General features: G+C 43.3%; 1 long non-coding RNA gene and 1 other non-coding gene across 2 annotated transcripts in view; one reads left to right on the top strand and one right to left on the bottom strand.

The window, feature by feature from the left end:
• LOC123517342 overlaps positions 1 to 9,781 on the bottom strand; it is a 569,643-nt gene that overhangs the window by 520,621 nt on the left and 39,241 nt on the right. The gene's annotated exons all lie outside the window — the stretch shown is intronic.
• Positions 9,378 to 9,451, top strand: Trnav-uac. The gene has a single exon. It is a non-coding gene; the product is annotated as a tRNA-Val (tRNA).

The following is a 9,781-nucleotide window of genomic DNA, read 5'->3' as shown; positions in this document are numbered from 1 at the left end:
ACAGGGGACGGGAAGGCTGGGAGGAAGGAAACGGAGGGAAGGAGAGGGAGAGGAGGAAAGGGAGGGGAAGGACAGTGGAGGAGAGGCTGGCCGAAGATTGAAGTAAAAAAAAGCGAGTATTTTATTTTAACTAGTTCCAGATAAATTAAATATGCATTGTGATCAGGATTCCAATGACTTTTTGAATCTCCAGTGACCGAATAATTTTACGGATATAAAAGATAAAACACCTGCGCTACTGACTTTTTAGATAGTCTATTTTGAATGACTAAAATTTCTGGCTAACAAACGCCTATTGTTCTACCTGCTGGGTGAAAATGATAGATAGAAGGATGGAGCTGCAGAAAAATTGGATACACAGGAGGGAGACTGGGAGGAAGGTTGTTGCAGTTTACTGGGAGGAGGCTGGAAGACTATAATTATGAGAAGTTGGGGTTTACAGGTGTTTTAGACTTGTACAAAAGGTTATTTGGGTTTCCAGGAAGCAGCTTTTGGCCGCGGAGATGAAGTTGGGAATTAAGAGAAAGAAAGTAAGCATTAAGAGAAGGATAAGAATCAATTGGAAAGATATTGAAGTAGGTGCAGAAATTTCTTTTTATCTTATTCTTTTGTTTCTTTCATATATATTTTTCGAGGTAAATATAAATACATATTCATAACTATAAAAAGACAAAAGCCCTTAATTAAAAAATGTTCAACAATATTCTGCCAAATTTTTATTTCCACGTTACGCTCTTTCTCTATTGAATTGTCATCTCAAATAAACGAAAAATGAAATACTATCTTTAATTCCAGAGTAACTTCTTTACACTTCGATAAATATATTCTCCAGTCATGTCCTCTACATAAACAATAGATTGTATGGCAGCACCTAAGCAGTTCCTTTATTTCCCCTCAACGCTTCTAACTTTTTCCCTTCTCCACCTCTCCACCAAAACATCCCTCCTTGTAACCCTTCCTACTTTCCACCTCATTCATACCCTTTCCGTCTCTCCCATTCAACCTTCAGCACTTCGTCCCCTTCTCTCTCACCCTCCTTACTTCCTCCCCTTTCAGTCTTCTATTGGTTCGCCCTCCCACTCATCCCTTGCGCCCTTCCTAAGTTTGCCGACGCCTCACTCTTAATATCAGCTCATTAACACGTCTTAATAGAGGCAGTTGCGTATATTACCCCACGAGAAGTTCATCCATTTATCTGAGCGGGTCCTTCTTAATAAATATGGCCATCGCGACGTGTCGCTTAATAAGATCCTCTCCTCACTCGCAAACTTTTCCTCCCAACACGGGTATGAAGTTAAGCTTATGACTGATGAATTTTTCTTTTCCCACTTTAATTTCTCGCTGCTCAGGGTACGCGCTTCACATTCAAGGCCAGCCCAGGCCAGTGAATTAAACGTATGTGTGTTTATGTCGACACCACTTCATCCTTTGGGCTTGTAACGCCTGAGAACTACAAAGGGTGTTGTGCCATTAAAACCACAAGCCTCGCCTGACAAATACGAGTAACCATAATGGCAAAAAAAAAAAAAATGAAAATGTCAGATCAAGGAAATATTAACCTTAGAATGCATACTGAATCTGCTTCCATGTCCTTTTACACCTTCCAGCTTCTACTTGGCGCGCCGCAAATCACTGTTTCGAACCTTCTAGTTTACATGTCCAAAGGTGACGAGTGTATTCCGTGACAAGAACGCGTAACTCGCATCGTGCTTCACTAACAGAACGAAAGGTTGAGCAAACTGGTGAAACAGAGAGACGTGGAGACAGACCAGTGGTAGAAACACCAGGGAAGGTAAGAAACTACAAGAAAAGAAGAATGTAGGGAAAGATAGAAAAGAAAGGCATGAAAGGCATCCAAGCGAGCAAGAAAGTCATGGCAAGAAGTTAAGAATTCCAGAAAGAAAGTTAAGAAAAATAGGGCAAAAAGGTAGAAACGCCAGGAAAGGAAGGCAGGAAACTAAGCCAGGAACACAAGAAAACAAAGAAATACAAGAAAAGCCACACAAACAACAAAAACACAAATAAAACCAAACAAACGAGCAAGAAAATAAAAACAAAACAAGGAAACCACACAAATAAAAAAAAAACAAGTCAAAACAAGTCCAATCAGAAAAGCAGTAATGAGAGGCAACTTTACAAAGCCACCAAGACGACAGACCGAGATGGATACAGACTCACTCCTTCCCCGGTAACTAAAGCACCATAAAGCCGAACGCCCTGCCGCCTCCCTGTCAACTGTACCGAGACTGGAGGAGGCAAGGGAGGGGCGGCGAACGGTGGGGAGAGATAAGAGAAGGGAAAGGGGAGAGGACACAAGAGGAGAGGAGAGGAGTCGCCTGCAAACACCACACATCCAACGCACCCCTTTCGTCCTCCTCCTCCTCCTCCTCTTCCTCTTCCTCCTCCTCCTTCTCCTCCTCCTCCTCCTCCTCCCTGAGTCAAACCAATTCCCGGCTTCAAAGTAACCCTGGGAGCGACGGGAATGTTATGAAATGCAAAATTAAATTGATTTGAATTTTTTATTTCCTCATATCGCAGTTCTAAGGGCTTAATGCAAATGTTAAGCAGCTTCAGCGTAGCTCTTGTGGACAGGCCGACCCCCTAGCCTTTGATACTTTTATAATTCGGTCTAACTCTAGGGACACAATTACCGCTGATGTTAAGAGGAGGGAATGAATAAGAGAGAAAAATTCCGCTAGTTGACGATGATGAGTGTAAAAATGATAATGGGAAAGTGTGTGTGTGTGTGTGTGTGTGTGTGTGTGTGTGTGTGTGTGTGTGTGTGTGTGTGTGTGTGTGTGTGTGTGTGTGTGTGTGTGCCCTTGCCTCTCCATACTCCACGTCCTCAGCGAATCTTCCCCTCAGGTCTCGTCCTCTTCCCTCAAGTGTATGGAAAATGCGAGAGAGACATCACGACCAGGGAAACTTTGATACTTAAGAGGCAAAACACGATCTCATGACTATATAATTTTAGTATGCTTGCTCTCTCTCTCTCTCTCTCTCTCTCTCTCTCTCTCTCTCTCTCTCTCTCTCTCTCTCTCTCTCTCATGCACATCCCCAACCGCATATTCATCTTCGCATTCATATGTATTCATCCTTCCTAAATTATACAGAGGTAAGCCAAGCGGGTAGTTCCTCTTCCTCCTCCTCCTCCTCCTCCTCCTCCTCCTCCTCCTCCTCTTCCTCCATCTCCCGCTTCTGTCTTCCTCCTAAGCCTACTGTCCTGTCCTAATGTTTCTCTCCACTCGTTCCCATTTCACCATTTTCTTTTCCTTGCTTTTTTTCCCGCCTTTTTCCGTTTCCCCTTCCTCTTCATTTTCTTTTTTTGTGTGTCCATTCCCTTCCTCTCTTGCCTCCTCCTCCTCCTCCTCCTCCTCCTCCTCCTCCTCCTCCTTCCCTCAGTAATGTTAGGTACCTTCATCGATTAACTGTGCTTAAGACGCCTTAGCTGATAAAGAACTCTACTTACTGGGAGGTCGAGGTGTTTGGTGTGACGTATTTCGCTCCATTTTATTTCTTCAAGGAACTCAAGTGCTGTGTGTGTGTGTGTGTGTGTGTGTGTGTGTGTGTGTGTGTGTGTGTGTGTGTGTGTGTGTGTGTGTGTGTGTGTGTGTGTGTGTGTGTGTGTTCGATAACCTTCATTGTCAAGTCGCCCATTATAGAAACTGGATATCCTTGTTTGTTGTTCCGTTGATAGTTATGACTTACTCTTGAATTCTTGTTTTTTTTTTTTTTCTTTTCTTTCTCCCTTCCTGTTACTCTTGTTCCTCTTACGTTCAATATTGGTATGTATGTATAACGTGTTTTGTCTTGTTTTGCGTGTCAATATTTGTGTTCGTTGTGATGTATTTTTTTTTCTTTCTTTTTTTATTTTTTTTTTACTCATGCATAATAATTTCTAAGTGCCTTGTTTCAATTTTAATGTTACAGTTATTTGGCATTATTTTTTCACCCTTTTGCATGCGTTAAAATTAATCTAAGTTAATTTTTTTCTTGGATTTTTTTTTTTCTTTTAATTTCGTTATCAAGTTTTAGAGCTGCAGTTTTCATCCCTTTTCAAGTTACAAATTGCAGGTTCAATGCCCTCGTGCACCTCTCTCTCTCTCTCTCTCTCTCTCTCTCTCTCTCTCTCTCTCTATATATATATATATATATATATATATATATATATATATATATATATATATATATATATATATATATATATATATATATATATATATATATATATATCTATCTACCTCTCTCTCTCACTTTCTCTCACTTACTCACTCCCACTCATCCTCTCTATTACACCATCACACCTGCATAAAACATCACCTATCCATTTACCTATCAAACACAGTCTCTCTCCTTCTCTCTCGATCTATTCAACAATAAATTTCACATAACACACACCATTTCCATCTCCTTCAGGCAGACAACAGCTCCCCACCGCCTCGGCCGCCGCCACCTGCGTCCTCCCACCATTCCTCTCCTTCCCCCCTGGAGCGCCACCACCCATCGCCAGGCGCCTGTGACGGGACGGCCAGGAATGCAAGGAATCCGCCTGACCACCATGACCTGACAAACATCTATTGAACCATCGTCTTGTACGTATACCAGACCCGTAGAGAAAAATGTTACGGGGGTCACAGAGGGGAAGAGAGAGAAGGGTGAGCGTGAGGGAAGAGGAGACAGAGGGGAGAATAACAAGGAATGGACTAGAGAGGTGGGAGAAAGGAGAGAGAAGGAAGAGGGGAATGTTGGAGTGAGTGGATTTGGGAAAGGGCATAAGAGGAGGAGAGAGAGAGAGAGAGAGAGAGAGAGAGAGAGAGAGAGAGAGAGAGAGAGAGAGAGAGAGAGAGAGAGAGAGAGAGAGAGAGAGAGAGAGAGAGAGAGAAATTTCAAAGAACCGTAGAAACAATAAATGAATTTACTCGAAGGAGGAAGACGGGGAGAGTAGTAGTAGTAGTAGTAGTAGTAGTAGTAGTAGTAGTAGTAGTAGTAGTAGTAGTAGTAGTAGTAAAAATGAAAACGATAACGAGGAGGAGGAAGAGGAGGAGGAGGAGGAGGAGGAGGAGGAGGAGGAGGAGGAGGAGGAGGAGGAGGAGGAGGAGGAGGAGGAGAAGAAGAAGAAGAAGAAGAAGAAGAAGAAGAAGAAGAAGAAGAAGAAGAAGAAGAAGAAGAAGAAGAAGAAGAAGAAGAAGAAGAAGAAGACCAACAACAACAACAACAACAACAACAACAACAACAACAACAACAACAACAACGAAGAAGAAGAAGAAGAAGAAGAAGAAGAAGACCAACAACAACAACAACAACAACAACAACAACAACAACAACAACGAAGAAGAAGAAGAAGAAGAAGAAGAAGAAGAAGAAGAAGACCAACAACAACAACAACAACAACAACAACAACAACAACAACAACAACAACAAGAGGAGGAGGAGGAGGAGGAGGAGGAGAAGGAGGAGGACAAGGAAGAGGATGATGGGGAGAAGGAGTAGGAGCAGAAGCCACACGACCTCACAACACAACAGGTTTCGATGCACCGACGCTGACAACACGATAACGCAGCCTCCACTATCGCGGCGCCTTAATTGCCTTCCCGCCTGAATGCCTTGAGGGGTGCCGCGCAGATCAGAGGCGCAGCAATAACCTGCAATCTGCCATCCGCGTGACAATAGCAAGATCCGTGTTCACCTAAACGGCCCACGTCACCTATAAACCGGCTTTGCTTTATATCGTTTCGTGAATATGAACCCCTTCAATACTGGGACGCATTTTTATCTGAGTTTTGGCTGTGATTAGACCATTTTATTGACATTAGGAAGGGTCTATGGAGTTCAGAAGACAGTCTTCACTTTTTTCAATCCCAACATAAGTTTCTGAAGCTGTGTAAAATTGTCAAATAGTAACCAGAAGGAAAATCAAAACTCTTTCTGGTATTGAAGGGATTAAGAGTCACACTTCCAAGCTGATACACACGAGGACCAGGAGGAAGAGGAAGAGGAAGAGGAGGAAAAGAGGAGAAATGTGTGTTTTGCTTTCTGTTCGTGACTTTTTTTTCATCTTATTCCTTTTTTTCTACCTATGTGTCTGTCTGTCTTTCCATCTGTCTGTCCGTTTGCCTGTTGTGTCTCTCCCCCTTTCGACTCGTTTCTATCTGTGTTTCTGTGTATTTGTCCACTCTCCCTTCTGCCAATCACTTCCATAACCCCGTCTTTCCGTCCACCTTTCTCAATCTGTCTCTCCTTCCACCCGATTGTCCGTCTTGCCTTCTGTCTCTTGTCTCCTGTCACTTGCCTCTCTCGTGTGTGTCTGTGTACATAAAGGGGAGACAAAAAACCCATTCGGCCTTGGCCTAGGAAGGGAAGGTGTAGCAGGTGTAGCAGGAAAGTGTACATAAGGTGCTTCATGAGGGCAATATTTCATAAGGGTGAGAGAAACGCGGGGTGAGCGGAATAGTGGCAGGAGAGAGAGAGAAAGAGGGAAAGAGAGAGAGAGAGAGAGAGAGAGAGAGAGAGAGAGAGAGAGAGAGAGAGAGAGAGAGAGAGAGAGAGAGAGAGAGAGAGAGAGAGAGAGAGAAAAGGAGAAAGAAGAAATTAGCAAACAAGAACAGGAAGGGAGAAGAGAGAACAGAGTAATTTTCAGGTGACGCGTAACGTTAAAAAAAATAACATTCCATTAATCAACCAAATTGAAAGTGAAATTTGTACGAACCACCGATCAGATTAATCATTTCTTGGCTAACTTGAACCTTGTAATACGCGTGAAGAAATGCAAATAAATAGAATAGGACAAGAACTCATTAACCCATTAACACGTTCAATACCATGACAAGTCTTCATATTTATTCTGCTTGCCATTTAGGTATTTTATGCAGCTTCAGATATTTACGTTGGGATTAAAATAGAGAAGACTGTGGCCATTATTCTTCTGACCTCCAAAGACCCTTCCCAATGTACCTAGAATCGTCAAATCATATCCTAAACTCATGGTAAAAATGCGTCCCAGTAGTGAAGGGATTAAAAGCAACAACAACGCACCAGAAATGTCATCTCACACTCCCTCTTTTCTCTCTTCCTCTCTCCCTCTCCCTATCTCTCTCTCTCTCTCTCTCTCTCTCTCTCTCTCTCTCTCTCTCTCTCTCTCTCTCTCTTGTCCGTGTCGCGGCCAGCAGTACGTTCAGGCTGTTGCGAGAAGAGAGTATAGATTCCTTCACACAGCGTCGCTATTAATCATTCCTCGTCACTGCTTAAGCCGCTTCCTGGCACAGCATTCCCGCGCCGTCAATAGCGCAGTAAGGAACACACAGTCCTCTGCAAAGCCCACCGCCCACCGACCACCCTTCGCCTATCACGAGACAGCTGCACCCTACTCATATTCTCAAACACTTTTGTGCTCAATCTCGACTATTTCAAAATGCTCTATTCAAATTTACACCAGCTTTTAAGGCGTTTTTACGGTCTTAGAGGCAGGGTGACAAGGTTTCTACAAGATTAAATGGAGAAATACTCTTGAAAATCTCGCTAATCATCTCTGTGGCCATTGAAAAAAGTCGTGGTGAGAGAGCAATGTGTCTGACTGAATATGGGCCTTTTTCGACTTGACACCATCTTCTCTCTCTCTCTCTCTCTCTCTCTCTCTCTCTCTCTCTCTCTCTCTCTCTCTCTCTCTCTCTCTAAACGCATCTATTTCTCGTTTATTCCTTTCATGTTCCCACCTGTCTCCCGGTCTAATGGAACTGGACATGAACGAATTCTATAACAAAAGCGCTATTGAGGGACCACAATCCTTTCCGCTGCACTCACTACACTCTCTGCTACCCTTTACACTATTATGGACAAGTACTGAAACAATGGGACATACACGCGCACACACACACACACACACACACACACACACACACACACACACACACACACACACACACACACACACACACACGAAGGGAGAAGGTAGAAGAGGGTTTTGATTCACCTGGGAATGGAAGAGAAAGAGAAAGGCGTTGTATCGTTTTCATCAAGTTGATTTATGCAAGAAGTTCAGAATACATTCACGATAGGCTGGAGGGAAAAAAAAGCCTTAATGGAGAGAGATATGGTCCTGGTCTCGTTTCTTTTTCTTTTTCTCTATTTTCTTCCTGCCGCTCTTCCCTTCTCTTTTCTCTGTCTACATATTTCTGCGTCTGTCTATTTTGTCTGTGTGTCTATTTTATTTACCTAGTCTATTTCTGAGAGAGAGAGAGAGAGAGAGAGAGAGAGAGAGAGAGAGAGAGAGAGAGAGTGTGTGTGTGTGTGTGTTAGTGCGTACATGAACATGGATCCCTAACCTCTTTCCTCCCTTTCCATTTCCTCCACCAACCTTCTCTCCATCTCTCCCTCACTCAGTCCCATTCACCTTTTTCTCTTCCGTTCTCCTCTCATGGACTGAAAATTTCATCCTTTGCACTTTTTCACTTCGCTTTGTCATCGTTTAAAATACAGAGAAGAATTTACAAAAGATAACATTTTCTTCCCTTCAGTCTGTTATTAAATCAAGGAACTGTAGAAACGTAACTGCCTGGCGAAAGGGAAAGGTGTGTGTGTGTGTGTGTGTGTGTGTGTGTGTGTGTGTGTGTGTGTGTGTGTGTGTGTGTGTGTGTGTGTGTGTGTGTGTGTGTGTGTGCTTCATCCTAGTCCTCCTCTATTTCATCTTCCTTCTCCACCTCTTCCTCTTCCTACTCCTCCTCTTTCCCTCCTTCTCTACCTCCTCCTCCTTCTCCTCCTCTTTCTCTACCTCCTCTTCCTCCTCCTCCATTCCAGGGAGAGGCGTTTTTTTCTCTGGATGACTTATCACTACATATCTTCTTTCAGGGAGGGAGGAAGGGAGAAATATACAAGCTAAATATGAATAGATGTCCTTCGTCCCCCTACCAGCCTTCCCTGTCAACTTCCCTGCCAGCAACAACGAAATGGCAATGTCTACCCTTCCACTATCCTGTCAAAACTTTTAGACCACGTGAGGAAATATTACTAGCTCTGGAATGTGGTCTCAGCGGAAAAAATGCTCTCGTATCATGAGCGGTTTTATTTTGTACATGATCGTGATTCGGTTACTGTGTTTTGAAGGGAGTTAGGGAATATATGCATTTTTATATTGATTTTATATTTATGTTGACTCATTTTTGGTCAGCTACGTGTATCTCAGGTAAGGTAAGTAAGAATATTCCGACATGAATCTTTTGATATAAAGATAGAAAAGATTTGACGTTTGAGTAATTAAGATGATGAAGCGCACACACACACACACACACACACACAAACACACACACACACACACACACACACACACACACACACACACACACACACACACACACACACACACACACACACACACACACACACACGGCCCGGTAGCTCAGTGGTTAGAGCGCTGGCTTTACAAGCCAGAGGACCGGGGTTCGATTCCCCGGCCGGGTGGAGATATTTGGGTGTGTCTCCTTTCACGTGTAGCCCCTGTTCACCTAGCAGTGAGTAGGTACGGGATGTAAATCGAGGAGTTGTGACCTTGTTGTGTGTGCCTGGTCTCAGGCCTATCCGAAGATCGGAAATAATGAGCTCTGAGCTCGCTCCGTATGGTAACGTCTGGCTGTCTCGTCAGAGACTGCAGCAGATCAAACAGTGAATTACACACACACACACATATACACACACACATTAATCTTGGTGTTTGATTACGCCTTGTTGTTGTTTGGAGTTGTTGTTATTGTTATATAGTGGTAGTGGTAGTGGTGGAGACAGCATTGGTGGT

The sequence above is a fragment of the Portunus trituberculatus genome, chromosome 42 (genome assembly GCF_017591435.1).
Source record: "Portunus trituberculatus isolate SZX2019 chromosome 42, ASM1759143v1, whole genome shotgun sequence".
Lineage (NCBI taxonomy): Eukaryota > Metazoa > Arthropoda > Malacostraca > Decapoda > Portunidae > Portunus > Portunus trituberculatus.
This window is presented reverse-complemented; position numbering and strand designations above follow the sequence as displayed.